General features: G+C 38.6%; 1 long non-coding RNA gene across 6 annotated transcripts in view; it reads right to left on the reverse strand.

Annotated features, from left to right (window-relative positions):
• LOC309633379 overlaps positions 1-15,176 on the reverse strand; it is a 95,748-nt gene that overhangs the window by 61,089 nt on the left and 19,483 nt on the right. For 4 of the 6 annotated variants that reach the window (XR_014247475.1, XR_014247476.1, XR_014247477.1 and 1 more), the window contains exons 3-4: positions 14,097-14,191; positions 13,500-13,601 (exon numbers count right to left, since the gene is read on the reverse strand). This is a non-coding gene — a long non-coding RNA (uncharacterized lncRNA). Of the gene's footprint in view, positions 1-13,271; positions 13,602-14,096; positions 14,192-15,176 lie in introns of those variants that run through there. The other 2 variants (XR_014247479.1, XR_014247480.1) reach the window with 2 other exon arrangements.

Consider the following 15,176-nt stretch of genomic DNA (forward strand, 5'->3'; position numbering starts at 1 on the left):
ACTTTGAGCTCTCCTCTCTCATCCGTCTCTGGAGGGACAAGAAAATGCCTGCAGGCTGACCGCTGGGTAGAGGCACGGACCTGTGGGGCTGTTGACGGCACGTCTGCGAGGGTAACTAAGTTCCGCTCCAGCCAGGCTGACCTGACGACCCACAGCTCCGTTAGCCCCGTGCCAGCGACCACCTTGGTGACGACGCCCAGGTGTAGGTGTGTAACTGATCATCCGCGGAGGGAAGGCTCGGAAACCCTCTGATACCGAAACTCCCCAGTGGCCGGCTGGCCTCCTCAGGCCTGGAGCTGATGTTATCTTGTTTTAGCCCTGATGTTTCAATTCCTTCTTTAACATGAAAGCACAGGGGATCAATGGGAGCTTTGAAAATCTGTACGTGGCAAGATTTATCAACTCTAGTCCGTTTCATCGTCACTGGAGAAGAGATTAGAAAGTATACCTTCCAACATGAACAATCTAGCAAAGAAGGGAGTTAAAATTAACCGCTTAACAGGGGCATGACGTTAAAGAAAAACATGAAGGCCTGCAGTGGCTATTCGGGATCTAATTTTTTTTATATGGGTGACAAAAGATAATAGAGAATGATGTCAGTAGCTAAAAGGGGATACACCGTAACTGAGAAAGGAAGCCATAACACAGCTGATATCTGAAAGTAAATGGACTTGTGATCCTTAAAAATAAAATTAAAATTCTCATACAAGAAAACACTATGGTGAGAGGTCTCAAAGATTTTTTTCTGTTCTTACTGTAGTAGATAAAAGGCAGTGTATGTCTTACAAGAGAGAAATCAATGCACAGGACACCAAGAGGGTTGAGAATTGTTAAAGGTTACACAGCAAGGCTGTTCTTGATTTCTCGACAGCAAATTTCTCGACACCACCCTAACCATATTACTGCACAGTTGCTTTAGACGTCATTTTACACGTGAGCATGTTTTCTTTCGTTGCCAAAGAAACAAAAGATTCTGCTAGATATATTGGAGCAGGTTTAGGTATTAGAGGAAAAAAATAATCTCTCACTGTTTGCTGTAGTTGACTTAATGCCCTGTGGTCTTTTTTCTTAATGCTACACGCCACTAAAATGTATTACTTTGCACCTTCTTTGAATCCAGTTGAAAGCCAGCAGAAGGTTTCTTTCCCAACAACCTTGATCGGCTCTTTTTCTGATCTCTAACTCTGTGATGGATGAGGTATAATTTTTAACACAAAAATTGTATGGCCGACTATGAGGATAGAAGAAAGAAACAGGTGTTGGGGTGATAGAAAGACACAGACAATCAAGTTAGACATGAAACACCATTTCCACTTTTTTTTCTGACTTGAAAGCCAAGAAAGAAGCTTGCTCCCTGCAGAGAGATTTTTTTTTTCTTTTTTTTTTCTGCAGAGAGATTTTGAAGATGCAAATGCAAAGTTGGGGATTTCAGACTAAAACTGACTCTCCATCACAGAAAGATGCATGCGTTTTATGGCTTTTGGAGAAGATTAAGAGAGATGGGTATTTGAGAAAGGCCTGCGAAGGATATGAATTGTTCAGATAGAAGAGTGCAAGTGTAGCAAATTCTTCTACTCTCTGTGAACAGCATGGAAAGACATACATAATAGTATCTGTGGACTTAAAAGGCACTCTAAAGATTTATGACTTAAAATGAACGTAAAATATGAGTCTAGCAATGTCTGCTTTTTTGCAAGCTACTGCAGGGTTTGCTTTGCAAATGCATTTGATCTGGAGAAATGGCACTTGGTAATTTATCCACTGGCGTAATAGATGATCCAACATTCATTTAGCTCCTTTCCCCACACTGCTAACAAAATGTATTATGATTTAGTAAAATTACCTGGTATTTGGAGCAGGGGGCTATGGAGATTCGAGGTGAGAACGGGTTCTATTACAGAATGGTGTCTTCTAGGAAATAATCTTGCCTTAGGGTGATATAAAACGAACAACCAGCGAAGGCAGCTACAGAATATCTCATATTTGTTTGTTCGGTTTTTTTTTTTGTCCGGCTGAGCCCAGCAACACTCGTTGGCTGGCGTTATCAGTACACACACACAACTGTATCGCATTTCCCTTGGTTTTGCTCTCATCTTATTTAATATTCCTTCATAACTTTTCACTTAAAACACAGTGAGGATACGTAGAAAGAAAATCATACGGGTGCATAAATAATTCATATGCACCTGAAGGCCTAAATATCATGCTAGACAAAAACAAGTAGTAAGAAAGGTGAACAAGAAGTTAAATTTAAATGCTGTTAAAAAAAAAAAATTCCGGTGGAAAGCTGACTGAAGGAGTCTGAAAACTAATAACAAATGACACTGCTCGCTCCATGAGGATGCATGTAACCTCATTCCTTGGCCCACATAATAGTAATTGAACTAATTAATCAGGGATTGCCTTGAACTTGAATAACTTTTTGGAAGATTGTTCATGTTAAGGTACTGAACTGTCAGCTCAATTCAAAGAGGTTTCCAACTCTATTTACATAGGATTCTTCTTTACCTTCTAGGCAAATATTCTGAACTCTGCCCAGGCTTCATAGGAGCACTTGTTTAAAACATAAAAGTACTTTGAGGGAGAAAATAATTGAATAGGCTTAGCTTGGCGATACTTAACAAAGCATGTGACCATGTTGCATATATTTCTATAGAGTGGTAGTATTTAGTAGTTTACTGTTCTGTAACTATTCAAACATGTACAAAACTAGAAAACAAAAACAGTACACAGTAATCTAAAACCTCAAGAAAATTTAAGTGTACAGACATGAAAGCCAAATGACCTTCTTATTTATTAGTGTTACACTTCCCTGTGTACATATGTCCTTTTATTCTATATAATGATAGATTAATGATGATAAGAATAATAATTAACATTCATTTACTACTTATTGTGTGTCAGGCCCTATGCTAAGTAAAAGATTAAGTAATCTTAAAAGATTTATCCCATTTATCCTCCCAGTAGCCCTAGGAGTTACCTCCAATTTACAGATGAGGGAAGCTAGGTAAGAAACTTGTTCAAGGTGACAAAGCAGGTAAGTGATGGAGCTGTAGTCTAGCAGTCTGAATCCTGAAAATATTCTCTTAAATGTTATGTTATCTTCTGGGCTCATCAAAGAAGAAACTGTCACTGGCCCTATTGTTATGAAGCAAAATTAGGTATGTGTTGAGTCTGTCTTAGCTCCTCACTGATGGATCTACTGAACGGAAAGAACTTCAGTTTTAAGATGGTTTCACCTCTCAAGCAATTGTCTCAAGATATGGATATCAAAGATTATGAAACTACAATGGCCTGTGTCATCATTATCTCCCAAACATATAATATCATTTGTTTTTATTCAACAAGAATTTGTCGATCACCTATTAGGTACATAATAGGCTTTTTAAAAATAGTAGGAAGGATGGCACAGGCGATAAATTACACAGATATTTCATCTAGGTAGACATCTTTCAGCAAATTTTATTGATATGTATGGGCTCGCCTTCATTTACCAAATAATCAATGCTATTAACGACAGAATTCTCTGGAATCCAGATCCACAAGACTTTCCCTCTGCCTTCAACCTTTCTTCCTTCCTCATAATGAAAGGTGCCTTTAACCAAGGAAAAGGGAGATGGTTTGCAAGTGACTGAAAGTTGACCTTCTTATCTAGAATTTCCTTCCCTGTGATGGCTTTGGTTTGTCTCTTCATCACCTTTGGTTTGGGGAATAAAAAATCAAGGCGATACAGTTGCAGTTCCAAAATCACCCCAGACTCCTCACAGTACTGGAGGGTCAGTGGGGCACCAACTGGCCTGGCCTAAAGGAAGTGAAGAGTAGAAGGAGAGAGAGGGGGCAAAGGCAGCCGGGGTATGGCCCAGCTCTGCAATCTCTCTATCCCGTTCAGGGGCAAATGCTTTATGTTAGTCCTCCTGTGCTCTCTCAAGGATGAAAATATTCTTCCTAGAGAATCCTTGCTTTATAAGAGTAGTTGCTATTCTAAAGCAGAAACTGGAAGTGTATTTGGGAAGGAAGGGGTGGGAAAAGGAAAGGGGTATTATTCCCCTTAAAAAAAAGCAGTAAGGCATCGGAGGAAATCTGAAAATAAATACATCTTACACACACACACACCAACAAGACCACGTTAAAAACTGCTTAAACCATTCCCCAAAGTAGGACAATCTATGGATTCTAAGATTTCTTGTTAACCGATGTCCGTTCACTTTGGGAAGGATCGAGGAAAGTAATAGATTCTCTTTGTTCTATTCCAATCCTGTTGATGGTGGATGCTTGAGATTATATTTTGATTTTTCAGAATGAATGTATTTCTGACCAGGTTCTGGAAGCTTCAAAATAACAGGGCAGTTTTCTAAGAAAGGCACTTGTAAACTCTTAGGAAAACGACTGAACCTTCTCTCATGGAAATGGGCTTTCATTCACATATATTAATAGTTAGTCCAAAATACAAATCCCGCCTAAGAAAATTCATGTAAGAGAAACAGTATCTCTAACAGAATCTTCTCGTGCTTTTTACATACTATACCGTCATACTCTTGAAGTTGGAGGTAAAGCAGAGGTCGTCCAAGCAGGAGTCTCCTCTAAAACTCCCTAAGAAGTAATCGCTTGCTAAACACCATCTGGATGGGAAAGTCTACCTTCATAGATAACCATTTCTTCCTTATTCTGAAGTCGAGTCTGTCTTCCTTCACAATTCCACTCGTAAGTACTAGATTGACCTCTTGGAACATCAGAAACTTCTACTCTCTCTGCCACACAAGAGTCCCTTAACATCTGAAGACAGTTATGGACACATAAGCCCTTTCTGTCTCCCTGTTTGCAGAGAAAAGAACATAGGATTTGGGCTCAGTCCTAGATTCAAACCTGGCTGTGCCGTTTCCCACTTACACGGACCTGGATGTAACATTACATGTCTCTAAGCTTCAGTTTCCGTAATGAAAAGGTACAAGAAATAATACCCATCTCAGATGGATTCCATACGTTCAATGTATGCAAAGTGCCTGACACGGGAGGTCCTGAATTAGCTGTGACTAGAATAACCATTATACTGTGCCTTCAAGCTCCTCCGTCCATTCCAGTGGGTCTCCTGATGCAACGGAGCTGAGCTGCATTTCAAATGTGCCAAAATACCATCATTTTCTCTGGGTGTCCTGGCTGTGGTGTATGTGAGAAAGAAAGCACCATATTCATTTTCATGTTCTCTCCTGTGTACTGCGGTCGTTTTTTAGAATTAAAGAAACTCTCTCTCCCTTGTCATATAAACACTCTTTCATTATCAGCATTTAAACAACTTCTGTTAGTAATAAAGGATCCTCTAAGAGAAATATGTTAGTTCCTCACAGCGTTTTAGTCCTTCGGCCCTAAGAGTGGCCCAGGAAGGCTTTTATTTACCCACTTGTATTCTACAAATATTATCATGTTCTGGGGTCACCATGGTGTCAAAAACAAGTTAAGGAAGCTCTGCAGTAGAACTTATCAATACCTGTCTTGGTGTGTGATAATAGAATTAACTAAATATTATACTCCAGAAGGCTAAGAAGAGTAGAATGAATTATATTTTCCATTTGTCCTAGACCTGATACTTCTATTATTGAAATTCAAAATGATACCTGAGTTTTGGGAGAGCCACATCAGACTGTTAACTAATATTGACCTTGCAGATAATAAAAACTTCTAGCAAAAACATAGATTCATTCATTCATTCAAAAACTATCTTTGGTCTACTTATTCTGTACACTATTCTAAGTACCAGGGACATGGCTTTGAACAAGATCAATAAGATTCTTTCCCTCTTAAAATTAGAAAAATAATAAAACTTTTAACGGAAGTCAATGGTATCTATAATATAAACTGAATTTTAAAAATAGAGAAAAAAAAGAACTCCCAAATTGCTGCCCTGGCTCATTTCTGGTCAGGCAGATAAATATCAGAGCCCAAATGGAATGGGAATAAATTACTTTAAAAAATAATCACCTAGTATTTTTCCTCTTCATTTAATATAAATAAATGCACACTAGGCTGCCGACATGGCTGGTATTCTTCCGGCTACTATGTGTTATAAGATACACCATCTACCCCTACTTCTCCAGCCACACGTTTATAATTTTCATATAATGGACACAATTTGGGATAGCTTTCTCCTGGCAACTGCTAGTGGTTCTTTTGATAGAACAAAACAGAATTGAGGCCGACAACCTGTCTTGATTTCACTCTTCATGATATGATTCTTGTATACCTTTGTATGTGGTATTGTGACAGGTAGGTAGGTTGTGACACAGTGGCAAACTCCAAAATCTCAGTGGCTTAAAGCACACATTTTACTTATTTCTTGTTCATGCTCTATTTCTATTGCAGGTTGGAAGCAGGACTCTGCCTTTGATAATCCCTCAGGGGTCCCAGTGGCTGAGAGGCTGCCATCTCAAATATTGTGAATTTCCAAGCAAGAGGAAAACCGGATGTGGTGGAGTAGACACTGCCCTGTGGAGCTTTCACTTTCTGTAGCAGAGGAATGACCTGCCACACCTAATTCCAAGGGCACAGGAAATACAACCTAATTCCAAGTGCACAGGAAATACAAGCCATGTGTTGAAAAAGAGACAGCATGGAATTTGCAAACCACCATAATGATCACCACAGGAGCACAAGTCACTAATTATTTTCTTCTCTCCCAAAGCAATATGACTTTCAGGTGTTCAGAATCCTACTTTGACATTTATGCTAATATGATCAATTGGTACAATCTATAATAGTGCATTAAATTTAGGAAATTCTTATGTTTTCTGGCAGATGTCATCATACATCTTGAATATATTCTTTAATTAGACATTTCACTTTTTCAGTGTCAAAGTAGTATATCATTTTATACTTTTGTAATAGAGTGATATTCATGTAAAATACTTAGGTCTCTGAGGGGTATGAAGAAGTTTAGAATGATATGGGCTTCTCACCTAGGGTTGAAATTTTCTCAAATGCTAAAATGACATTAATTAACTGTGATTTTTAAAAATGTATAAAGCAATCTGTATACCTGATTCACTTTGTTATAAAGCAGAAACTAACACACCATTGTAAAGCAATTATACTCCAATAAAGATGTTTTAAAAATAAATAAATAAATAAATAAATAAAGGTACAGATTTTCTGACCATAATTCAATAAATTAACACTAAAATTGAAGAGCCAAGGAGAACAATAAAAATAAAAAGCTAAAAAAAAAGCCATCTGGAATTTTTCTAATATACCTTCAGCTATAATCCATCTCATCTATATTTTTATGAGAAAAAAATATGAGACGTTCATGGTTTTTCAGTGAATGAGGTTGTAGGGATTACTTGACTGTGGATGATTTGGGTTGGCCTGAATGTGACAGTGGCAAGCATTTTTGTGGAACTCTCCTGCTCAGTGCTGTATACAGTACTGCTGGAGTCCTTACAAACGGAACCACTATCCAGAACTTAGTTTGTGAAGAAGTGTCTGGCTAATAGGCTATTCCAGCTTATCTTTCTTTTTAAAAAATTCTGTTGCAAATAACATTGTGTTTTCTTGATACCATTCACCTCTAAAGAACCTGATTTTGATCTCCTTTCCCTTTCCTACAGGCTTTCTGGCTGGCGCCTGTTTTATTTGTGTTGATTCTCTATTGCTTTGCACCTTTGATAGGAGTGAATATTTTTCTCTTATTCTTTGTTTAATACAGAAGGCTGCACTTCCTATACTATCCTCTGTTTCTTGAATTAATTTCAAACAGTCTTTCAGAACTCCCACATGGGAATGACAATAAAAGTAGTAATTATACAAACACATGGAGGCTAAATAATATGTTACTAAATAACCAAGAGATCACTGAAGAAATTACAGAGGAAATCAAAAAGTACCTAGAAACAAACGACAATGAAAACACGATGACCCAAAACCTATGGGACGCAGCAAAAGCATTTCTAAAAGGGAAGTTTATAGCAATACAATCCTACCTCAAGAAACAACAAACATCTCAAATAAACAACCTAACCTTACTCCTAAAGCATCTAGAGAAAGAACAAACAAAACCCTAAGTTAGTAGAAGGAAAGAAATCATAAAGATTAGAGCAGAAATAAATGAAATAGAAACAAAGAAAACAATAGCAAAGATCAATAAAACTAAAAGCTGGTTCTTTGAGAAGATAAACAAAATTAATAAAGCTTTAGCCAGACTCATCAAGAAAAAAAGGAGAGGCTACAAATCAGTAAAATTAGAAATGAAAAAGAAGTTACAAATGACACCATAGAAATACAAAGGATCATAAGAGAGTACTATAAGCAACCATACGCCAATAAAATGGACATCCTGGATGAAATGGACAAATTCTTAGAAAAGTACAACCTTCCAAGACTGAGCCAAGAAGAAATAGAAAATATGAACAGACCAATCACAAGTAATGAAATTGAAACTGTGATTAAAAATCTTCCAACAAACAAAAGTCCAGGACCAGATGGCTTCACAGATGAATTCTATCAAACATTTAGAGAAGAGCTAACACCTATCCTTCTCAAACTCTTCTAAACTATCGCAGAGGAAGGAACACTCCCAAACTCATTCTACGAGGCTACCATCACTCTGATACCAAAACCAGACAAAGATATCACAAAAAGAGAAAATTACAGGCCAATATCACTGATGAACATAGACGCAAAAATCCTCAACAAAATACTAGCAAACAGAATCCAACAACACATTAAAAGTATCATACACCATGATCAAGTGGGATTTATTCCAGGGATGCAAGGATTCTTCAATATATGCAAATCAATCAATGTGATACACCATATTAAAAAATTAAACAATAAAAACCATATGATCATCTCAATAGATGCAGAAAAAGCTTTTGGCAAAATTCAACACCCATTTGTGATAAAACTCTCCAGAAAGTGGGCACAGAGGGAACCTACCTCAGCATAATAAAGGCCATATATGACAAACCCACAGCAAACATTATTCTCAATTGTGAAAAACTGAAAGCATTTCCTCTAACATAAGGAATAAGACAAGGGTGTCCACTCTCACCACTATTATTCAACATAGTTTTGGAAGTCCTAGCCATGGCAATCAGAGAAAGAAAAGGAATCCAAATTGGAAAAGAAGAAGTAAAACTGTCACTGTTTGCAGATGACATGATATTATACACAGAAAATCCTAAAGATGCCACCAGAAAACTACTAGAGCTAATCAATGAATTTGGTAAAGTTGCAAGATACAAAATTAATACACAGACAACTCTTGCATTCCTATATACTAACAATGAAAGGGCAGAAAGAGAAATTAAGGAAACAGTCCCATTTACCATTGCAACAAAAAGAATAAAATATCTAGGAGTAAACCTACCTAAGGAGGCAAAAGACCTGTACTCAGAAAACTATAAAACACTGATGAAAGAAATCAAAGATGACATAAACAGATGGAGAGATACACCACATTCTTGGATTGGAAGAATCAATATTGTGATAATGACTATACTACCCAAAGCAATCTACAGATTCAATGCAATCCCTCTCAAGTTACCAATGGCATTTTTCACAGAATTAGAACAAAAATTTTTACAATTTGTATGGAAACACAAAAGACCCTGAATAGCCAAAGCAATCTTGAGAAAGAAAAACGGAGCTGGAGGAATCAGGCTCCCAGACTTCAGACTATACTACAAAGCTACAGTAATCAAGACAGTATGGTACTGGCACAAAAACAGAAATATAGATCAATGGAACAGGATAGAAAGCCCAGAGATAAACCCACACACATATGGTCACCTAATTTACAACAAAGGAGGCAAGAATACACAATGGAGAAAAGACAGCCTCTTCAATAAGTGGTGCTGGGAAATCTGGACAGCTACATGTAAAAGAATGAAATGAGAACGCTCCCTAACACCATACACAAAAATAAACTCAAAATGGATTAGAGACCTAAATGTAAGGCCAGACACTATAAAACTCTTAGAGGAAAGCATAGGCAGAACGCTCTTTGACATAAACCACAGCAACATCTTTTCTGACCCACCTCCTAGAGTAATGAAAATTAAAACAAAAATAAACAAATGGGACCTAATGAAACTTAAAAGCTTTTGTACAGCAAAGGAGACCATAAACAAGATAAAAAGACAACCCTCAGAATGGGAGAAAATATTTGCAAACAAAGCAACTGAAGAAGGACTATCCCCAAAATATATTGAGCAGCTCATACAGTTCAATATCAAAAAAACAAACAACCCAATCAAAAAATGGGCAGAAGACCTAAGTAGACATTTCTCCAAAGAAGACATACAGATGGCCAACAAACACATGAAAATACGCTCAGCATCACTAATCAGAGAAATGTAAATCAAAACTGCAATGAGGTAACACCTCACATGGGTTAGAATGGCCATCATCAAAAAATCTACAAACAATAAATGCTGGAGAGGGTGTGGAGAAAAGGGAACCCTCCTGCACTGTTGGTGGGAATGTGAACTGATGCAGCTACTATGGAAAATATTTTTTAAAAACTAAAAATAGAACTACCATATGACCCAGCAATCCCACTACTAGGCATATACCCAGAGAAAACCATAATTCAAAAAAACACATGCACCCCAATGTTCATTGCAGCTCTATTTACAATAGCCAGGACATGGAAGCAACCTAAGTGTCCATCGACAAGAGGAATGGATAAAGAAGATGTGGTACATATATACAATGGAATATTACTCAGCCATAAAAAGGAATGAAATTGGGTCATTTGTAGAGATATGGATGGACCTAGAGAGTGTCATACAGAGTGAAGTCAGAAAGAGAAAAGCAAATATCATATATTAATGCATATATGTGGAAGCTAGAAAAATGGTACAGATGATCTTAGTTGCAAAGCAGAAACAGAGACACAGACGCAGAGAACAAACATATGGATACCAAGGGGGAAAGGGGTGGGGTGGGAGGAATTGGGAGACTGGGATTGACACATATACATTATTGATACTATGTATAAAATGGACAACTGATGGGAACATGCTGTTAGCACAGGGAACTTACCTAGTGCACTGTGGTAACCTAAATGGGAGGGAAGTCCAAAAGGGAGCGGATATCTGTATACGTATGATATCTGATACATTTTGTTGTGCAGTGGAGGCTAACACAACATTGTAAAGCAACCATACTCCAATAAAAATTAATTTAAAAAAAGTAGTCAGTAATTGTTGATGAAAGCTTTGTAACTTCTGCATTGCATAACAGGATTGAATTGGGAGGAACAAAAGTGGGGCCCCCATGCTCCTTTGTATTCTGAGAGAGCTTACAGGAAGTGCAGGTAGAGTCTGAGTCTGTTATTCTCCCAATTTAGGAAATGCAATGCAAGACCCAACCTGATAAAAATTAACGAGATGATTTGACAAACTGAATCTTTAGACAACTAGGAAGTATTATCTATGACTGATAGGTCTGGTGTTGTGTCTCTGAGATTATAGGGTGTTTAGATGTGCCAAAACTGAGTTAGTTGGAGAAGATTTACCTGTATTGCATTCAGTATTGCCAGAAAGTCTCCATAAATTATCCATTTTCTAAATATTTATTTATTTGTTTGTTTGTATGTTTATTTTTGGCTGTGTTGGTTCTCCACTGCTGCGCATGGGCTTTCTCTAGTTGTGGCGAGCTGGGCTACTCTTCGTTGCAGTGTGCGGGCTTCTCACTGCGGTGGCTTCTCTTGTTGCCGAGCAGGGATGCTAGGTGTGCAGGCTTCAGTAGTTGTGCTCACAGGCCCTAGAGCGCAGGCTCAGTAGTTGTGGCACACGGGCTCAGTTGCTCCATGGCATGGGGGATCTTCCTGGACCAGGGCTCAAACCCATGTCCCCTGCATTGGCAGGCAGATTCTTACCCACTGCACCACCAGGGAAGCCCTTCCATTGTTTACTATAAAATTTTTATAATGTTTTGAAGGCTCAGGTTAGAAATACTTATCTGTTGGCAGCATAAGCTGAATCTAATGTTTTGTTCAACTTTTTTATTTATTACCTACCCCCTTAGTTTTGATGTAATTTACAAAGATACTAAAGTACAAAAAGAAAACAATAATTGAGAAAATTCAGGATATAAGAAAAATATGAATGAGAAAATTAAGGCTATGACAGCCATCAAAACCAAGAATCACACACACAAAAAAAGTGATCTTGGAGCCAGATCTCTGACTGTGTATTACTAAGATTTGCACCAAAATTGCCAAAATAATGAAGCTTATTAAGTCACATTACTCTCCCTAAAAATTCTTCTTCATAGTATAATACTTAAGAGAAAGAGAGAGAGAGAGAGATAAGTTCACAATGTAGTCAAATTTTCTAATCTTTTCCTTTGCGATTTGCGATTTTTGTATTTTAATGAAGAAATTCTTCCAAGGTCATAAGGATAATCTCTCCATCTGCTTCTAAAATGCTTAAAGTTCTACCTTTCACACATAAGCCCTTGATTCATTTGGGTATTTGTGTTGTTTTTTTTTTTCAATGTTGTGAAACAGAGATTCACTTTCATTCTTTTTCTACATGGAAAAATCAATTATCCCTAGTCATTCTAGTTGAGGGAAAATGAGTGGGAAAGTAAAATGACCACTGTGGCCAGACTGAGACAATTCAGTACCAATATCTGGATTCCAACCTCAGTGAAGCGTGGAGAACACTGGTGCTGTAACCCTGGCAGAGACACAGGCTGCTCAGAACGATCGCCTTGACTCAGAACTTGGGGTTTTAGCCTTTCCAGCACCCTCACACATAATAAAGCTTCCTCATTTGGAGCTTCACTAATTCAGAATTGTTAGCATTCAGTTACTCTGTTGAAGTTTAACTCTACCAAGAATAATGACAGAGATTGCAAACAATCTTAGGCGTATAAAGAAGGATGTTCACAAGAAAGAAAACTATCTTCAAGGACTTCAAAAGAACCTGTTTGTTTACAATGTTATGCTTAAATATATGTTTAAGTCAGTCCACCTCTTATGAACTTCTACTAAGCAATCATCATGTTTTTACACATTGATAGAAAGAAATAATAGTTTTTAGACTAATTTGAAGTAGCTTTTTTCCCAGAGTCATATCATGTTTTTAAATAGAAGCAAATACACTGCAATACTGTTTAATGAGTTCAATAAAATGGAAAATAATCCTTTAGTTACACTGGTAATCACATGTTTTACTCAAAGGAATTAATTTTGAGGAAGACAATTAAGATGAAACAGAAATGTCAAAACTTGTCAAATTGTGTGATTTACTAATCATTCACCCATATTAGTTTTATTGATTTTATTTTATATGCTATGTGGTTGAATTATCTAATGTGTAACAAATTACCCCAAAACTTGGCAGAGTAGCACAAAGCAACAAACATTCGTTATCTCGCACGGTTCCTGAGATTTAGAACTCTGGATGGCACCCTTGGGTTCTGGCTCAGCTGCCACTTGAACTGCCGTCACGGAAGGTTCAGCTGTGGGAAGATCCCCTTCCAAGCTCACTTACCTGTTCGTTGGCAGGCCTGGGTTCTCGCTGGCTGTGGGTCTCAGTTCCTTGTCACAGGGGCCCCTCCAGAGCCGCCTGAGTGTCCTCTCCCGAGACGACCTACTTCCCCAGAACGAGGGAGCCAAAAGAGGAGTGTGAGCTAAAACCCGAGGACGTGCCATCACTCCTGCTGTTCTAGGGCCACACAGACCAACCCTGCTACAAAGTAAGAGGGGATTACGTGGTGGGGAGTGAAGTAGGAGGCGGGAAAGATTGGAAGCCATTCTGGTGGCTTTGCTGTTACACTGTGTTATTTTAAAAAAGAATATAGAAAAAAAAAGGGAAAAAACACAAATATAGGGAGCAGGAGATGTCCATTCCAATAGAAGGCTCAGAAATATCCCCATATATATAAAAACATAGTACACACAAGAGTGGCACTTATAGGGACTTCCCTGGGCTAGCGGTTAGGATTCGGGCTTTCACTGGAGTGGCCCAGGTTCAAGCCCTAGTCGGGAAAGATGCTGCAAGGCACGTGGTACGGCCAAAAAAAAAAAAATCTCCGAGGAAAAGAGTGGCATTTATATATACTTCTGGGTACTCTATTATGCTTCTTACATGCTTTGGGGTCTTCTATTTCAATCCATTGGTCTACTGTGGCATCATCATTATTCTGGTTTTGATTACCAGACCATTAGAACATATTGCAATATCTGGCTGGGAAAAAAAAACACAAAAGAAAATATTAAACAAGAACAAAATTACAATTTTTTAAAAACTGGCTTTTATTTTTATGCTAAAATAATTGAGCTTACCTTCCTCCCCTTGCAGATTCATTAATGTCAAAGAAGTGGCTATCAACAATTGATGAAAAACAGAAAATACTTTTAACAACTTGGGAAAGGAATGCAGGATAATGAAGCTACATAATCATAGAGGAAATGTGGAGGGGACACGTGAACAATTGGTTCCCAAGGGGAAGGCAGCAGCTACATGTCTGGGGAAAGGTGACACAGACATGTAGACCTTGGAAGAAAAAAACGGATGATCGCCAAGGTATTCAACTGTAGCTGAACCTTAATATATTGGCTTAGTAACTTTTTGTTTATGTTGTGTGGGTTTTTTTTTTTTTTAATATTTCTATATTTGGCTGTGCCGGGTCTTAGTTGCGGCACGCGGGATCTAGTTCCCTGACCAGGGATCCAACCTGGACCCCCCCCCAGCCGTGGGAGCGTGGAGTCTTAACCACAGGACCACCAGGGAAGTCCCCTGTCTGTGGTCCTGATTTTGCAATTTGCATGTCCACACAGAGCAACGTGGCATGAGCGGCCAACTGTAAATCAAGGATACCTGCTTTCTCATTCTCCTGGCCACCATCGCCCTTTACACCTGTGTCATTCGTCGTGTAATAACTCCTATGACAACCCCAAGCCTCAGGGGTGTAACGCAGTGGAGGCTAAGTTCTTGCTTGGCCCCAGTCCAGAACGAGTGCAGTAGGAAGAAGAGGGGGACTCTTCCAGCCCACTGACCTTGTCTTCCCCTGAACTCTGTGCATCTGACGACGGGCAGAGGACTGTGTGCGCTGATGATCAGGGGCCGGGCCTGCAAGTGGTGTACGTAATTTCCATTGGCCAGAACGCAGTCACGTGACCCCCGTGCGAGGGTCTGGGAAACGCACTGAAGCCGTGCTTCCGGAAG

The sequence above is a fragment of the Balaenoptera borealis genome, assembly GCF_965194805.1.
Source record: "Balaenoptera borealis genome assembly, chromosome: 8".
NCBI lineage: Eukaryota > Metazoa > Chordata > Mammalia > Artiodactyla > Balaenopteridae > Balaenoptera > Balaenoptera borealis.